Here is a 10,000-nt window from a genome sequence, read left to right on the forward strand (position 1 = left end):
GTGAGCATGCACTCACATGGTACAAGCCTGGAATGTTATCAGCTTGAAATACCGCTAATCATGTCTGTCATGTGCTTTCTCTTTCAGAAATCTCCACTTATCCCCAACACACAAGTGAAAACAAGCATGGAGAAAATAAAAAAAAAAAAATAATACCAGAGGTAAGTTAAGAAGTAAATGAATTTATATCTACACTAGCAACAATGAAAATTTAGATAAGATAGACTCAGAATGGGGAAAAAGCAATTTAAAAGTTTTCTTTTTTATTCAGTAAATAAAACCTATTCGTATGGAACAAGCCGACGGGCCAACTTGAAATTCAAGCTTCCAAAGAATATGTTGGTTTCAACCTCCCATCACGGACCCCACACCGCGGCAGCAACTGATCATGATACAGAGCCTGCGATTTTTTATCGCCCTGAAGGAGGCGCGAACTCATGACATCTGGGTGGCATACCAAGACACTAACCACTACACCAGCGACCAGCACGACCCTACACGAGTAGTACTCGTACAGGGTCTTTCTCCCTCAGGATTATGAGGACTCTCATGTTACCGTTCTACAGCCACGAGGCTTTTGACGGAGGCTGGCATAAGCGCACATCAGTCAGACTCCCGGTGAATTTATCTCGAGTTTTTACTTTGTGGCTCGCTTCCAGCGAAGCTGCAATGCTTTACTACCCTAGTACAATTCAACTAGTATTTCAATATTTTACCTGAATTTTTCTTTATTTATTAATTTGTTAATTTTTCTGTTTTTCTAATAACTGATCTCCTCTTCCTGTATTTCCCCATTACCTTTCGTTACTTCTTTCGAATGAACACCTTAATATTCTTTGGAAGCTTGAATTTCAAGTCAACGGCCCCTGTGGTGGGCTTGTTCCATATAAATAGGGTTCATCTTCTAAATAATAATAATAATAATAATAATAATAATAATAATAATAATAATAATAATAATAATAATACTGGCCAAGGAACTTCAGAGTTCACAGACATGCCACGGCGTGATAGTTGGCGATTAGTTGCGTTGACTTTGGAGGCATTTACTTGAAGGCGTCACATACTCGTATATTATATGTATCTCTATTCGGTCTTATAATTCAAAGAATAATTTTAGCAACAGAACACTGGGAAAAGTGTAATAGAGAAAAAAATGTCAGATGAAAAATAAAAAGAGAAAGAATGCCAGAGGAAAAATAAAAAGAGAAGAATGTCTTTCGAAAAATAAAAAGGAAAAATGTCAGAGGCAAAATAAAAAGAGAAAGAATCCCGGAGGAAAAATAAAAAAGAGAATGTCAGAGGAAAAATAAAAAGAGAAAGAATGTCAAGAGGAAAAATAAAAAGAAAGAATGTCAGAGGAAAAATAAAAAGAGAAAGAATGTCAGAGGAAAAATAACAAGAGCAGGAATGTGAGAGGAAAAATAAAGAGAAAGAATGTCAGAGGAAAAATAAAAAGAGAAAGAATGTCAGAGGAAAGATAAAAAGAAAGAATGTGAGAGGAAAAATAAAAAAGAGAAAGAATGTCAGGGGAAAAATAAAAAGAGCAAGAATGTGAGAGGAAAAATAAAAAGAGAAAGAATGTCAGAGGAAAAATAAAAGAGAAAGAATGTCAGAGGAAAAATAAAAGAGAAAGAATGTTAGAGGAAAAATAAAAAGAGAAAGAATGTCAGCAGAAAAATAAAAGAGAAAGAATGTCAGAGGAAAAATAAAAAGAGAAAGAATGAATGGGGAAATAAAGAGAAAGAATGTCAGAGGAAAAATAAAAAGAGAAAGAATGTCAGAGGAAAAATAAAGGAGAAAGAATGTCAGAGGAAAAATAAAGAGAGAAAGATTATAGGGAAAAATAAAAAGAGAAAGAATATCAGAGGTAAAATGAAAAGAGAAAGAATGTCAGAGGCAAAATAAAAAGAGAGAGAATGTGAGAGGAAAAATAAAAGAGAAAGAATGTCAGAAGCAAAATGAAAAGAGAAAGAATGTCAGATGAAAAATAAAGAGAGAATACAGGGAAAAATAAAAAGAGAAAGAATGAAGGGGGGGAATAAAAGGAGAAAGAATGTGAGAAGAAAAATAAAAAGAGAAAGAATGTCAGAGGAAAAATAAAGGAGAAAGAATGTCAGAGGAAAAATAAAAAGAGAAAGAATGTCAGAGGCAAAATAAAAAGAGAGAGAATGTGAGAGGAAAAATAAAAGAGAAAGAATGTCAGAGGCAAAATAAAAAGAGAAAGAATGTCAGATGAAAAATAAAAAGAGAAAGAATGTCAGGGATTAGCATACTTTAACTGAACTAAAACAAGACTGGCGTCTTCAGAAAGAATATTAATCTTATTAAATGGGAATAAGGTGGAAACTTGATGCATACTAAGGCTAATGAAGTTGAGTATGAAAGATTCTTAGCTGATGCTGAAGGGAAAAATTTAATGCAATTACGCTGCTGAACTCCGTTCCCTAAAAAAAAAAAGAAGGCAAACTGATTACCAGTTACATGAAGTTTCTAAATTTATATTTCCAAATAGACGGTAAAGAGATTTCAGAAATTAACTTCAAAATCAGTAAAGAATTAACTTCATGATTGTGCTAATTGAGCAAAAGCTCATTCAACTAAAAGATCTGATCTGATAAGCATGTACAACACGTCAAACAATAAACACTAAGTTATCAAAGCAATAAATGCAAATATCAATAGCGTAAACAAACAGCATGAAACACGAATGGATTATTCAGTGTTATTGGTGCGTAGCATTCCGTTTATGCATAAAAGAAAATTATTGGAAAACATAATTTTCAAGAATTCTGATTTTAATTACATGGACAATTCTAGCGAACAACACCCACTCATTCTCTCATTGCCGCTCGCATCAGAATTCTAAATTTTATAGCAAGTTTAATATATTTATTTTATTTCATTTCATGTTTTTCTTAAAAAAAAGGGGGGGTTCATTCATATAAGCCTACGTTCAATCCCAATCACATTAATTTTAGGACCTGCCACGCTATTAGGGCCGGTTCCCGAAGGTGTTACCATAGAGTAATATACAGTGACTTCTGGGATGCCCTCGCAGCCGATGGACTCTAGCACTCACCGTTCATCACCTCTCCAGTCACTGACCGGACCTAATGTTGTTCAACTTGAATTGAGAGACTAGCGATGTAGCGAACAATTTACTTCCAGCACTATACTGCTCATTGCGTTTTTTATTTGTTGTTACATTAAAAAAACTTGCTTACAGTTATATCAGTAGGCTGTTTTGACGAACTGTTGTATCCCATTTTTTAAAGTTTTTGAGTGTTCCAGCCAAAGTGTCTCAGTTTGTGATATTCTATAACATATCAAAATTTCAGCTGTCTGCGTTGTCACATTTACCAACCAAATGTCCTCAAGAGATGAGCTAATTAGATGCTCTGAATAATATCTAAATCTTTGAAGCCCATTTTCTCAGAATGGGGAACAAATGGCACACGCCAGTTCGTCAAACTTGGGACGAATTATCCCAGTAACTGAGATGCAACCAAAGTCCATAACGTTTGAATCACAACGAACGACATGTGAATCATTCGTAGCGAATTTTCTTTAATGGTGACAGTGATTGATTGAATCGGTAGCTCACTGTATGATTCTATCTAACTATATGATCATCTCTCACAAACAAAATACATAATGTTCAAATGACGCATGGATGAACTACCTTGATAAGGCACGGAAAAATGGAACATCTCATAATCAGCACGTCTAATCATATGCGATTCTTATTTCTTAATGTGTCAACAATACTATTTGCATTCAAAAGCTACACTATTTGGATTTAAAGTCTGTACAACGGTTAACCCTCACGCTAACTTCTTCCTGACATGAATAAAGTTCCAATGGTTATTCACAAGGTTAGTTCAGTTTCGTGTGATTGTTTATTGTATGTCTTTTACATATCGAACGACTGTCAGACTGCAGCAAAAACCTAACCTTCTTTAAGAATGTCTACCTAACAAATTTACTTCTTCTTTTTAAGAATGTAGACGCCAAACTTTGAACCTAATAGCCAATAACTGATTGATTTTATTCTGTAATCAAGCGCTGCAACTTACAAGATGACTGCGGCAAGATTCAAATATGTTCGTACCTGCACGCCATTCCTGTAAAGAACGAACGTAGCTTCGATTGTGCGCCAATGTAGAAATAACAGAAAGCGTGCTCGCGTGACATTGGCGTGACCGCCATTCAACTGCAAACGTGGACAAAATACGAAGTAAATCGAAAACCATCTTATAAGGGAGTTTTCAAGCTGCTCTACGGGAAATCCAACAAGGCATTCATTAGAAAAACCGACCAGAGCTCGACACTTACCAGTGCTTGCAGACCATGCAGCTGTGTGGTTTCAGATGTGGCCAAAGACAGCGATGATTGTCGCCTGAAAAAGAGAAAAAAAAATGTTAAAACTTAACGTTCCATCTTTAAAATATCTAAGATAAAGTTTACAAAACCTACAACATGTTTTGCGAAGAGCTCCGTAGAGTTTCTTTGGCAGCAGCTGAGTTGCTTTCTGTTTAGTTTTCCTTTAATTTGGTCTTCCTTCACTCAGCTGTTCAGCTTCTTTAATGCTACTCTGTTTCATTTTTCACACCCACTGAAGAACAATTTCCTCTGATCAGCCCCTTGGGATTCTAAAATGGGAGTCACTTGTCTCTTCAAACTACTAATCTAATAGTAAGACTAAACACTGCAAAAACATAATTATAGAATACACCACTTTCTCTAAAAGATGAACTCAAGACACTGGGTGCTTTTAAAGAATAATGACTGAATAAAAGACAAAAAACTGAAGAATTTGTACTCTTTAAAAATTCATAACCGAGGGCATTGACTTCTTCACGAGAATATGAATTATAGAAGACACCGTCCACTTCGGGAATGACAGAAGCTAACATCTCTTTAAAAGACAAAAGCCAACCACCTTTGACAAAAATAAAAAAAAATTGAGTAGGCTACACGGAAATGCATACAAAGTCAGAATGTTTACTGCCGAGTCCACTCGACATTCGAGAATTTTATGCAATCTATTCATTTCATCCAGTTGCGTCATGTGCGAGCTATTTAGAATTGGGAAGATAAAAGTGAAGTTGATCAAATAAACGTAGAAATAAAAATTTACAGATGAATAAAAAAAAATTAACTTCCCGATAAGAGAATTAAAAAAATTGGCGAGGGAAAATAATTCAGGGTTTTGATATTATAATTACGAGAGACAAAAAACAAATTTAAATACAACATAAAAGAACAATATTTACATATTTGTGTCCAGCGCACAAATAAATCCGAGGATATAAAAACAGATTAAAAATGAAATCATGGTAAATGAAAAAAAGATATTTAAAGCCGACATAAATTAATTTGTTTCTATTTGCTAAATGACAAAAACTTATACGAGGAAAGACAGTGGATTAGAAAAATATAAAGTGAAACTAGTTTTTTCATTTTCTTGTTTTTTTTCTTTTGTTTTTTAGTTGTCGGTAAACATCAGCAACCGATATCAATGAAGCAGCCATCTTACTTATGACTGCTCTCTGCAGCTGAAATTTCCATGATATCGGCTGGCGATATTTCCTGTCACTAAAAAAAAATAAATATACAGACTATGGTGACGACAGTGGAAAAAGAATATTGTAAAAAAATCGTTATCTTAAAGATACGTATGAGGGATGGTGGTGGATATTTACCGGCGTTAAAAAAAAAAATATACAGACTTTGGTGACAATAGTGAAAATTGAATATTGTAAAAAGCGTTACCTCAAAGATACTTAGAAGAAATAGCACCAAGATAACAGCTGACCAACACAGAGATTCTTTATATGAAGCTAGCAGCGAGGAGGTCGGGTATTTCAGTGCCGTTATCGAACCCTGGTCACAAAAATTACTGCATTGTGTCGATTATAAAAAAACACGGAATAATCGTAATAATAGTGAAAAATAGGAGCAGAATAGAATGGAATGGAATGGGATATAAAATTTAGGCCAAGCACTGGGACCTATGAGGTTATTCAGTGTTGAAAGGGAAATTAACAGTACAATGGTTATAAAGGTGTAACAGGAGGAAAACATTGCAGCCAATTGCACAGTGAAATAATTGTTAGGAAAGTGTGGAAAGTAAGATGGAAGAAAGAGAATATGAACAGAGGTATAGTAAAAGACATGAAAGTGGTTGCAGCTAGCGGCTAAAGAGACGCCGCACAGTACTTTAAGTAATGCCTTCAGTGCACCGCGTGAGATGCACTGTCGGCACTATCCCCCTACGGAAGGAGGCAGAATAGAATCCCAAAGCCAGGAAGTCGCAAACTGCGTAATCCTTGGGTTTTGGGGCAGGAGAGTCGCAAAAAAAAAAAAAAAAAAAAAAAAAAAAAAAAATACAAGTGATTTTTTCTCAAGGAATGTTTACCTTCAGCAAGGAAGCCAACTCGAGCAAAATCAGAATCCAAGGGACGTATCATGCTGTTTGCTAAATTAGGTCATTGAGTCTCAGAGGGAAGAAAACAAAGAGCGAAAAGAAGAAAATACCAGAAGAATCACAGAGTATATGCCAAAGACTTCAGTATACCAGCGATTTCTGTTGAGATCAAACAACAACAAAAAACATCTCGAGGATAATCAATCATAAATAATACGTAAATAGGAGGCCAAGCGCTTCCCAAAACCTGCAAGTACGACGTAATGCGTTTCCCTCTCTCTCTCTCTCTCTCTCTCTCTCTCTCTCTCTCTCTCTCTCTCTCTCTCTCTCTCTCTCATATATATATATATATATATATATATATATATATATATATATATATATATATATATATATATATATATATATATATATATATATACATATACACACACATTACATATATACACACACATATACTCTTCAGTAGATGGACTCGCCCCGTGGTAACGTCCATCTTTTTCTTTCTGTGGTGGTGGGGCGGTTGAATAGGAATATCCCCCTTCAAAAAGACCACATACCATCCCGAAAAGGCCATATCGATAAGTAGCAGGGGGGGCTGCTGCTTTCTTTTCAACGACTCTCCTTCTCTGAAGGCCGCCATAAGTAGCAATAAAGAGATGCTCTTCTCCAGAGATGATCTCCCGCTCAAACAACAACCAAGATAAGTATCGGGATGTGTTCTTCTTTATAACTTATATAAATTATATATATAAGTAGCAGGAAATGTTATTTCATAGAATGGCTCAGCTAACGAGACACATCCAATCATCATCAGATTATAGAAAAAAAAAAGAACTCGTCCTCAGAATGCTTCATCTTTCCAAAATCAATTGTCTCCAGGCGAATGTTTCAGTGGATATGAATAATAATTCAGAATTATCCTTTCATAGACTGAAACAAAATTAAGTTGAAATTAGGCATGTAGAAATGTTCGATGGAATGAAAACAATTTGAAATTTAAGAAAACCAATATGATAATTTATAATATTATATATATACATTATATATATATATATATATATATATATATGTATATATATATATATATATATATATATATATATATATATATATATATATATATGTATATATATATATATATATATATATATATATATATATATATATATATATATATATATATATATATATATATATATATATATATATAAAGTCCTCCCTCCGGAATCTGTAGGCTCATAGGGCAGGTGCTGATCTCCTGTTTATATATATATATATATACACTATGTATGTATGTGTATATACATACATATATATATGTATATATACACACACACACACACACACGAAAATAAACATGTATTGTAGTCAAAAGGATAATAAATGACATAAAAAGAAAAGATCGTACCCTCTTTACCTAATATTTTCACTATATACGTCAAGTACTCATATGAAACACAGAAAAATGCAGGAAATACTTTAAAGAAGAGAAATTGGGAATAAAACAAAAGCGAAAAATGTAACTCAAAATCTAACTGGAGCCATAAAATTCCACTTACTCCCAGTTTTCTTTTCGAGCCGATTATTTTCGGTTTCTTTCAGGTCTCTTGAGAATGAAATACCTACCGAGAAATAAAACTTGGAGATTAACGGTGAACCATCATAAAAGATGCAAGAAGTTGCAACACCGTTTCCTCGTAACATCCGGGTTCTCTGTGCGATAGAATTACGACTGAAAAAAAAAAAAAAGTACAGAGCGAAAAAAAAAAAAAAAAAAATCCCCGGATGAGAAAAGAACATCTGGTTGGACCAAAGTTCCTACAAGAATATTTCAAGAAGTTAGCCAATCACATCGCAGCTGGCGACAAAGTAGATAGCAGGGGGAGGGCTTTCATTTTTCCAACATCCACATATAAGGACGCTGATATATACGTACATTTATTTAACGAAAAAGTTGCAAGTACTTACAAACATACAAATATAACTCTTGGTGTACATGTACAAGGCACAAGAATGGACACAAAACGATATGTTTTTCAATAGTCACATATAAAAAAGCAGTCACACGCTCAGGTATTTTTCTGACTTATATCTATAAAACCATTATTCATTTTCAACCTATATTCTCGGGAGCACATAAATAATATTTTCAGAAACATACACATATAAACGCACACATAGGGAAGAAACAGATATAGTTTTCACAAGGTGAAAATACATGTATTGAGAAAACATCAGTGAAATTAATACCTATCTTAACCGAAACAAATATTATTATTATTATTATTATTATTATTATTATTATTATTATTATTATTATATTATTATTATTATTATTATTATAGCCCGTCTTGTTAAAAGGGACGGCAGTATCCTATAATTTTAATTCCACAGTACTTCTGACACTTTAACTATACAATGCTCCTGTGTATACATTTGAAATATTATTATTATTATTATTATTATTATTATTATTATTATTATTATTATTATTATTATTATTATTATTATTATGTATACATTTAAAATATTCTTATTACCGTTATTCAACCGCTATGGTGAGAGAGCTGAAGGCAACCGCGAAAACGTAAGTAACAGATAGTATATTGATAAATTGTATATATATATATATATATATATATATATATATATATATATATATATATATATATATATAATGTGTGTGTGTGTTAGTGAGTGTAAGTGTGCATTCAAACAAACATAAACAAGAATATGAACAGGAAAGGTTAGCCTAAGATGCGATTAAATGAGATAACGTTACATTCTAGAGAACTGAATAGGACTTAGAACCCATTTAAAATTTTAAAGGTACCCTATGCTGTAATTAATCACACTTGATGAGTTTTCACTCGAGCCAGTCATTCTGATGCTTTGCCCACTTCAGATGGAGATTCAAAGGACAGTGTACACTAGCAAAAACTAGTAAAATACACAGGAGACTAGTACAAGGTTACGTTGGAATAACAAAAAAAAAAAATAATAATAATAATAATATTAAAAGCCATATTTTACCTAACGATAACGTTATCTCTTAGCGTAATAACGAGTACTTCTACTAAATGCAGGTAAAAAGGAAACGTTTATAGCAAAAACAAAACTCCATTTTTTATTTCTTGCGGCCGAAGTAATATTAAAAGCACAGCTCCCTCCTGAACATAAAAACGGACCACGGATGAATGAAAACTCCGTTTACATAGACGAGAAGAAAATAAGTGCATTTTTCACATAAAATATAAATAAAATGTAAATAAAAAGACCACAAACTCTCCAAAGAAGCAAATGAGAAAGGGAGATAGTCTTTTAAAATGTCTTACAGCAGAGCAGGGGCTCTTAAGAATAGCTTCATAACGAGAACAATAAAAATGCGAAATAGCTTGACTAGAGCATCATTTGCAAGACAGGGATCTTTAAAAATAGGGACTTCGGTCTAAGGAGTAAATATTTCCAAAAATTTACATTGAATTTTATATATATATATATATATATATATATATATATATATATATATATATATATATATATATATATATATATATATATATA

At 33.1% G+C, this 10,000-nt stretch overlaps 1 protein-coding gene across 1 annotated transcript in view; it reads right to left on the reverse strand.

Moving 5' to 3' along the window:
• M6 (neuronal membrane glycoprotein M6) overlaps positions 1–10,000 on the reverse strand; it is a 579,933-nt gene that overhangs the window by 368,754 nt on the left and 201,179 nt on the right. Inside the window, 1 exon segment of the mRNA XM_067093049.1 lies at positions 4,339–4,402. The gene's annotated coding sequence lies outside the window, so the exon portion shown is untranslated.

Source organism: Macrobrachium rosenbergii, chromosome 49 (assembly GCF_040412425.1).
Source record: "Macrobrachium rosenbergii isolate ZJJX-2024 chromosome 49, ASM4041242v1, whole genome shotgun sequence".
NCBI lineage: Eukaryota > Metazoa > Arthropoda > Malacostraca > Decapoda > Palaemonidae > Macrobrachium > Macrobrachium rosenbergii.